This window comes from Schistosoma haematobium, chromosome ZW (assembly GCF_000699445.3).
Source record: "Schistosoma haematobium chromosome ZW, whole genome shotgun sequence".
In the NCBI taxonomy this organism is placed as follows: Eukaryota; Metazoa; Platyhelminthes; class Trematoda; order Strigeidida; family Schistosomatidae; genus Schistosoma; species Schistosoma haematobium.
Window position 1 is genome coordinate 60,304,646 of NC_067195.1, and position 10,230 is coordinate 60,314,875.

Genomic DNA, 10,230 nt, shown 5'->3' on the forward strand with positions numbered 1-10,230 from the left:
GAATTAAAGTAGTATTGAACCATAAATACTTACGTACGCCTGTTACTCCACAATCCGATACTAATATAAGACTAGACTGGGCGCTCGATCGATACAGGATAGTTAAACGATTATACTAGGTTACGTGGTACTCACAGTTAAAATATCCAACCGAGTATATATATATTTCAACTGAGAGATTAATATTTTTAACTTATTTGGTGGGTTGATAACAATATCGAGACAATATGTTTAGGTTAAATATATGCCAAAAATGATTGATCGGTTGAAGGCCCTAACAATAACAATTGAAAGATTGAAACCCATAGAACTGAATTGTTGTTGGATTAATTTAGGCAACAGTCAAATAATAAACCTATTATAAATCGAATATCACGTGATCACAACCAACGTTTCCGACCTTGAAATAACCCTATTCACCCAGATACTAAATGAAAGTTGTTTAAAACATGTTTAATCGTTTATACACACAGTAGACATGTAGTTTTATCAAATAATCTACTACAGGTTAGTGTGAAGATAATTAACCGCTAACATATCACTAAAAACAACTTGAATTTGGTCTGTCTTCATCAAAACTAACTAAAATGATCCAATTCTTGAAATTAAGAGAGTTGTTCACTTTTTGTTTTTAGTTTAGAACTGCTGAGTGATAAACTCATAAGACTGCACGGAATCAAACCAGATAGCACATACAGTATCACTAAGATACTGTAACAGAATCCAGTAATTCCTACTCTCACCTTCAGTCAGTTAAGTATGCATTTGAATAATTATATTACTTGTATTGTTAACAAGTAATTCCAGGATAGATATGCCGTTAATATATGTGTGACCTAAAATACGTTTATAGGAAGACGAAGCTTCTCAGTATTGTAAGCAATGTTATCGACTGTTGTGGAATTTAACAAGTATCTAGAAAAATACTCACCTTAACGAAGGACTACTATTAGTTTTCTATAGGAAAGAAAAATAATGGTTCCATTATCAAAAAAGACTAGGAACAACTCTTTTAAACACTAGACATCATGCAACATTTTTGAAATAAAATGCAACCTCACAAATAGATAATTATGAACACACTGAAAAGCTGAAGATTGATATTATATATGATTGGTTGGTCACTGTTAAGCGACCTATCAGTTGTCAGCAGTTCAGTTTCACCTCGAATAGCTAAGTGGTTACGTCTCGCGCGAGGCGACTAGGTGATCAGGTTCAAATCCACCAAGGAATCTGAGTTTATTCGAGATTGCAGATACGCCATGGCGACGAGTGTTAATTAGCACGAACATTAGATTCCGGTCGACTACCTCCAACCAGCCGACAAACTCAGTTCACTTTAATGATTTAAATAATATCCCCCCTGCTAATAAAGAAGACAAACTACGCTTTACACTAAAGCACTCGGGATTTCCCAATTTTCCTGTTTGTTATTTTGGTAGTTCGAAATATAAATATTTCACTGTATGACATAAATTAGAGTCTACTTAACAGAAATCTTTGAGAGTTAGTCATTTCTAAGTCATAAGAGTCAAACACAATGTATTGTTAGAAAGATAAGAAGCATTCCACTCTTCATTTGTACTCCTTTTCAGTTTTTACAAATGTTAGTCTATTTACTAAGCATCAATTTATCTACCAGTCATTCTGTTATATTAGTCCTTATTTCATCAATATTATTTAATGAATTATGCAGTCCTTGGTTGTATTATCCTATCTGATTGATTAATGCACAATTATTTCTCTCATCCTACTTTATCTAGTTTTATTCTAAGTTCTCTCTCTCACTATGTCAACTGACATTAAAAATTAATTCAAGTATACATTACTCACTAGTCATTTATTCAAACATTTACAATCTTGTTTTATTAATAATTTTAAATTCATGGGCTATAATAAATTTGTACTAATAACTATATAATTCATTTAGTAATTGTTTGAATATATGAATATCAACATAGAACTAACATTTCAATTTATATTTCGACCCTTAGACAAGTTTTTGACTTAGCTATTGTGAAAACGTACCCTTTAGGAAGAGCTGATATGTAAGAAAGAATAGAATAGAATCAGTAATGTGTTTCGAAAACATATCAGAATTAACTAGAATACAGTGATAATTAACCATATGACAACCGAATGCTTTAATGTGTGACCCAGTTGAATAACGTAAGTATAGGAAATTATACAAAATTGCTTGGATTCAATTTATCAGTTCTTCTGTTTAACACACAGTTAAACTACGGACTTTTCGATATAAAAATTCCATTTACAATAAATAGTGAGAATTATATGAATGATATTTTGAATGAACGTTATGTTTTGTCGAATAGTAAGATGTTTCTATTGTGGTTCATTCCTTAACATTCATCGGAGAAGGTGCATACAGTTTAATAAAGACTTGGGCATTTTCAGATAAGCCGATTTCACTCTCTTATGTAACTCTTAAGCAACTACTATTAGACCATGTAAAGTGTACAAATTTCGAATGCGGTAAAGGAGAAAAATTTCATAAAATGATTCATCATGATATCAGGAATTCCACTACTTTACTAAGTCGTCATAGTCTAATGCGTAATCAGGGTTATTCAGATAACAATCTGTTGAGGAGTTGCGATTCAGGTCACGAAGATGAGCACAAGTTTGGTAAATGTTTGTCCTGTAGCAAGTTTCACTCATTTAATTTTTGTGTATTTCCTAATTCTAAATTCTTTAAATGTGGTAAGATTGAACACATTCAGGCCGTTTATAATACTACTGTTCATTTCGGTGCAACTAATACTAAACTTTGTAATTCTGGACCTACTAAGTTGAGTGTTTCTAATGATCATTTATCTTTGTTCACAACTTCGGATAATTTCATATCAACTGTTGTTTATTCTTATCATGAAGCCACTTCTAATGAATACTCTAGTCATTGTGAGAAATGTGTTTTAAATAAAGCCACATCATTCATAACTTGGGGATATGAAGGTCCAACATTATTTGGTGAGGGGGGGGGAGAGAATTGTGTTGGCAAATCTATGATTCAAATTCTAGATATCAGTGGTTTCAGTACACAACCGACATGGTGATTGTATGCAATTCCAGGACCCATGTGAGTTCGTTCCAATTTCAGTTGCTGATTCTAATACTAATGAGTATATTCTACATCATAAAAAGTCTACACCCATCATACAGTTGGATAGATACATGATGAATCTAAGGAGAAGAGTGCTATGTTTGAAGAGATTACGAGTTCACCTAATCTGAGAACGAAACCAAGACTCTGTGACAAAATGACAGATGAGCTAGCTATTCCGTCACGACCCGGCCTAGCTAACTAGAGAGAAGTCTGAGTTCGGAAGAGGGGAATATACACCACAAACAGTCAGAAGCATGCACAACCACGACATGTCTAGTCGGAAATACACTCATTTATGTATTGATTCATACACCCATTTTTGATTCATAATTAGAATAAAATCACATATATGGAAAATATCTTACTAACTTACTTACTTACGCCTGTTACTCCTCGTGAAGGATTATAGGCCGCTCACCAGCACTCTCCATCCAACCCTGTCCTGGGCAATCCTTTCTAGCTCCGTCCAGTTGTAATTCAACGTCTTCATATCTGCTTCTATTATCCGACGCAATGTGTTCTTTGGCCTTCCTCTTTTTCGCTTCCCTTCAGGATTCCAAGTTAGGGCTTGCCTCGTGATGCAGTTTGACGATTTGCGTAATGTATGTCCTATCCATTTCCATCGTCTTTTCCTAATTTCTTCTTCAGCTGGAAGTTGGTTTGTTCTCTCCCACAGAAGGCTATTGCTGATGGTATCCGGCCAATGGATGTTGAGTATCTTGCGTAGACAGCTATTTATAAATACTTGTACTTTCTTGATTGTGGTTGTTGTAGTTCTCCAAGTTTCAGCTCCATACAGTAGAACTGCCTTGACGTTGGTATTGAAGATTCTCACTTTGATATTGGTTGAAAGTTGTTTTGAGTTCCATATGTTCTTCAATTGTAGGAATGCGACCCTTGCTTTGCCGATCCTCGCCTTAACGTCTGCATCTGAACCTCCTTGTTCATCGACGATGCTTCCTAGGTATGTGAAGGACTCTACATCTTCCAGAGTTTCGCCATCAAGAGTGATTGCATTGCTGTTCTCCGCCTTGAATTTGAGGACCTTGGTTTTCCCTTTGTGTATGCTGACGCCTACTGATGCAGAGACTGCTGCTACACTGGCTGTCTTCATCTGCATCTGTTCGTGTGTACGTGATAGGAGGGCTAGGTCATCTGCGAAGTCCGAATCGTCTAATTGATTCTGAGCTGTCCATTGTATTCCGTGTCTTCCTTCAGATGTCGAGGTCTTCATAATCCAGTCGACCACCAGAAGAAAGAGGAAGAGAGAGAGTAAACAGCCTCGTCTCACTCCGGTCCTTACTTGGAACGCATCTGTCAGCTGTCCTCCATGCACGACTTTGCACTGTAGTCCGTCGTATGAGTTACGGATAATATTGACAATCTTCTCAGGAACTCTGTAGTGTCGAAGAAATCTCCATAATGTCCTCCTATCTACACTGTCGAATGCCTTTTCATAATCAATGAAGTTGATGTATAGTGATGAGTTCCACTCAACTGATTGTTCGATGATGATCCGTAGTGTTGCAATTTGATCTGTGCACGACCGATCTTTACGGAATCCAGCTTGTTGATATCGAAGTTGGGAGTCTACTGCATCCTTCATCCAGTTCAGCAACACTCTGTTGAAGACTTTCCCTGGTATTGACAGTAGTGTAATGCCTCTGTAGTTTTCACATTTGTTCAGATCTCCTTCCTTTGGCATCTTGACGAGGTATCCTTCTTTCCAGTCCGTCGGCACTTGTTCCTCCTCCCAAATCTTTTTGAATAGAAGGTAAAGCATGCTTGTGGTTGCTTCGATGTCTGATTTCAGTGCTTCAGCTGGTATGTTGTCGGGTCCTGCTGCTTTCCCATTCTTGATTTGTCTGACGGCCATTCTGATTTCTTCCTTCGTTGGTGGGTTGACATCTATAAGAAGATCTATGTGTGCTGCTTCGATGTCCGGTGGATTCATTGGAGCCGGCCTATTCAGGAGTTCCTCGAAGTATTCTATCCATCTGTTACGCTGTTGTTGAATTTCGGTGATTGGCTTGCCTTCTATGTCATTGACCGGCCTCTCTGGTTTACTGTATTTCCCTGCTAGTTTCTTCGTTGTATCGTGAAGCTGTTTCATATTTCCTTTTCTAGCAGCTTTTTCTGCCGTCGTTGCTAGTTCTTCCACGTATTTCTTCTTGTCGGCTCTAATGCTCCTCTTCACTTGTTTGTTTGCTTCTATGTATTCAGCTTGTGCTTGGACTTTCTCTGCTCGTGTTCGGCTGTTGTTTATTGCTGCCTTCTTGTTCTTCCTTTCTTTGATCTTGTCCAGTGTTTCTGTAGAGATCCATTCCTTATGATGGTATTTCTTTAGACCGAGAACCTCTTGATACGTTGAAGTTAATGCTTCCTTGATGCCTTTCCAGTTGTCCTCCATACTATTTTTTTCTTCTTTCAGTAGATCTTGTAAGGCTTGGAACCTGTTGTTGAGAGCTATCTTGAATTCATTGAGTGTGTCAGTATCTCGAAGAAAGGCTGTATTGAACCTTTGTAGTACTGTTTGTCCAGTTGTCCAGTTCTTTTTCAGCTTCAGTTTTAAATTGGCTACAACTAGGTGGTGATCTGAAGCTATGTCAGCACCTCTCCTGGTTCTCACATCTTCCATTGTCCTTCGGAATTTTTTGTTGATGCAAATATGATCTATTTGGTTCTCTGTAATGTGGTCCGGCGAGATCCATGTAGCCTTGTGTATACGCTTGTGTGGAAATATTGTGCCTCCTATGACCAATTTGTTGAATGCACATAGATTTGCAAATCTTTCTCCATTTTCGTTTCTTTCTCCCAGTCCGTGTCGTCCCATAATATCTTCATATCCAGTGTTGTCTATTCCGACTTTGGCATTTAGATCTCCCATCAGAATAGTTAGGTCCTTTCTTGGGCATTTCTCAATGATTGACTGTAGCCGCTCGTAGAACTGATCTTTAATGTCGTCGTTGCTATCATTGGTGGGTGCATAACACTGGATATTATTCATTAAGATCCCCTCCTTCTTTGTTTTGAATGATGCTTTGATGATTCTGGATCCGTGAGATTCCCATCCTACAAGTGCATTTCGTGCTACTTTGGACAGCATAAGAGCGACTACCTGAGTGTGTGGAGCATTGTCCTCTTCGTGACCGGAGTATAGCAGCATCTCTCCTGTAGCTAGTCTTTTCTGTCCAGCTTGGGTCCAGTGGGTTTCGCTGATTCCCAGTACTGCTAAGTTGTATCTCCTCATTTCCATTGCTATTTGACTGGTCTTCCCGGTTTCCCACATTGTTCGAACGTTCCATGTACCTATAAAAACTTTTGCTCTGGTTGTTAGAAGGGCCATCGGCCTCGTGGCTTCCGAAGGAACTCGGCTTTCACCATGAAGCGTCATAATTCTTCTAAATGAAGACCTTCTAACTCCCAGAGCAGAGTTAAAATGGTTTGGATTATTTTTTCTGGTAAGCGTTTTTTTATCGAGTTAGTTTTCTACGGGATGGGGACGCTAACCCCATGCCCAACCCTCCTCCTTTACCCGGGCTTGGGACCAGCAGTAACCCTATAAGAGCTACAGGCGGAGTTATGGAAAATATCTAGTTATAACAAATCATATGCTGAGTAAAGTTCATGTTAACTTAACACAACAATATCTAATGTTATACAGAATAAAATGTCATACAGGAAAACAAAACAAATACTATACAGCATAATCATCACATTGAATTAAAACGGAATTAATGTTGAACAAAAATCATAGTGAGTAAATCAATCTAATTTTGAATTTTCATCCAGTCATTGTAGAAATTTGGATTCTCATTTAACCTTTAGTGGATGTGGTGTTTGTATGAACTGATGATTCCTTTGTACTTGATGACTGCTTGATTTCGAATTCCAAATACAAAACGTTCGTTCGTGCTCATCTATAACTTCTTGGTTAAAATGCGTTATTTCTGGATTCCTGGTTTGTCATATAATTCAAATATTCCTAATTATCACAGTTGGTCACCAGTAAGTATATGACCAGTCAGTGATGTAAAACTATGAGATTCACCAGTCATCATGACATTCAACAGTTAGCTTATATGAACGCTTGAGACAATGTCACTTCAAGCACGCTTTACAAAGAATTTGACAGTGAGAGGTGCAACATCTCTAAAGAGTGCAATAGCTCAAGATTTTACTGACAGCGGCTGTTTTGCTCACGTTTACGAATCTTCTGAAATAATCAGGTGACAACAGAATACAGCTTCTGTTCGCCTTCGTGAAGCAGTAGCAATCAGGAAACTCAAACCAGATTTATGTGTCCAGAAAGAGACAGTAGTGGATTTGTCATTACCTTGGAAGATTGACAAATTTGATTGGAATCACGTGCAATAATATTAATAATAACTTTGTTATTATTGTCCTAATTTTGATATGCAATATTCACCAAACTAAATATTATTTTATGAACACTAAAATAAATTTGTCATTCATCTAAACAAACGTGGACTCTTCAAATCTTCTAAAATTATTGCGTAACTATTTATATCTACTCCGAATTCTAGATAATTGCGATCCCATAACCGTGTGCCTTTTATATGTGTTTATTCAAGTGATCCGAAACTTACATGAACTCATCAATTCCTCTATAATCATCACACGATTCATCTTATCAGTATCTGGACGCTATATTATTAATGCTTCAACCCCCTCTTCTGTTGTTTAATCTCATCGTCAAATGACCCAACACTTGTTTATTCACACATACGCATACGGATGTGAGTAGCAAATGCGAAACGATGATATAGAATGGATTTCTATTAAGCTTCATTATTTGCTACAAAAGATTGATCCAATATTTATAGCTTTATGTGAAGCGACAAACATTTGAAAATCAGACGAAGTTATTAAGGTACTTCATGAAGATGGTGAGATGAAGACAACTAGTGAAATAACAGTTTTGAGTGAACAGATCATGGGGAAGTAATATGTGTAGCACTCAAATTGAGTCTTACACTGGACATCAATTACCGTTTCTATAACTCGATAGGGGCTGATGAAATCATAGTTCTAAATGCATGTTACTTGTGTTCGAATGATTACTTGTAAATCTGACCACACATACAAGAAATTTGAAATCCGTTGTCATTCCCTTGCTATTCATCACAATCCTTGTTGATTTTTTGCTAATAATGAATGAGTGCACACATTTCACTTAATGATCTCTGGAATCTGTGCCACATGTGTGAAGCGTTAAAACTCTATTACTGAATGTCTGTTTGCAACGACCGCCAGTTGAAGAGGTAAGAAGAGTAAATGAGTTGATTTCATGGATTTCTCAGTAGAATATGTGTTAGAACGTGATGATAAGTAAAATGGAGTTAGGAAATTGATTAAAGATGATTGAAATATTTCATCATAGGAGTGTGTAATTTATTGATATTCATGTTTTATGATTTAATGGATTTACGGATAAATAGATCCCGAAATCTAGTTGCAATAAAATCTCACAGGATATAGTTAGTAAGAACAAACACCGTTATTCATTTCCTAATGAATGCTTGATAGAATAGTACAGAGGGATTACGAAATAAGTAGATTGAGGAATAAAGCTAACACATAATATTCATTGGATGGATAAATAATGAGAGATATTTTAACTAATTCTCAGACAATATTTAGAGATGTTATGATGTTGATTGTAGTTGTCGGAACCACAATAAATATCAGGAACAATAAAGTCGAATTACAGTTGAGAAGTGAAATTTACGTTGAAATCATTATATGATTTAGTTTGTTATTTCATGTTGTTGTATTGACGAGTTGAATCACACAGCTAAATTGACTAGGTCATTAATGCTTTTCATTTGGAACAATATTGTTTTCCACTAGATATTCATCAAGCTTAACTGTAATATGCAGTAATATTTATATGCATAGATGTAATTACTAAACCAATCAAGGCAGTTTATGAGTCAATGATAACAGTGGAATAGAAATGTCTTGCAAGTAGAACTAGGAAGATATGCTCAGTCGACAGAATGAATGAGGAATTAGATCTCATACATAATATGTTGATTGAAATGAGTTATCGACGAGAAGAAACATTTGCATGTAACAAATAGGGAAATAGCGACATCAACGGCTATTAATAAACCACTTTTCCTAAAGCTGCAATTCAACGAAGATGAAGATGGTGATGTGCTACATGATTATTGTAATAAATCGATATGTTCAATCTCACATCAGTCATAGTGTAGTTGCCTATGAATGAATAGATTTGTGGGCACTGAACATTCAGAAATAGACTAGGTCATTAATGCTTTTCATTTCAACGTGCTTCACAGCTTCATTGAAGTCTATAGAATTGGTTTGATGTGATGAAATTGATGGATTTTGTAGCTTATTGATTGGTATCACAAAAGAACAGATATGCAGAGAGTTTACTGTTATGGCTTTCCAACTTCATATAGCACGTTCATGATGAAGTCACATTAGCCTAAAATCGTGTGACTACTGATAAGTACGTAGTAGTTAGAATGGGTAATTGAGACCTTCCATCGTCTGCAAACTCAACCGTTTGGTGTTGTTGTTGTTGTTGTTGTTGTGGGTAAATATCGTGAAAATTTCCTAAAACTCTCATCACAGATAATATGGATGGATGTGATTTTAAACGAACAGTGTAATGGCATGTGTTTGAATGAATGTGATGAATGCGATTGGAAAAGCGTAACAACGAAACTGGATTTATGAAAAGTAGTTCGATTTAGTTGGTGTGATGTTGGAGGTGTTGGTGATAAATAGACAATTGAATGTGGTGCTGAAACAACACGAGCAGTAATCAAACCTGTTCCTAAATAGTCGGTAGACTTCGGGAAGCCTGACGAACACTCAACGATAAGACCAGACTGGTTGAGGACGAAATCACAAACTGTCCTAAATAGAATTGTGTTGACGTTTGTATTGAAGATTGTGACTTTGATGTTGACCGGTAGTTGTTTTGAGTAGTAGATGTTCTTCGATCGTGGTTATGCTGGACGTGCTTTGCGAATTTGTGCCTTCACACTTGCGTCAGATTTTGTTTGTTTATTGATGGTGCTAATCAGGTATGTAGAGCATTGCAC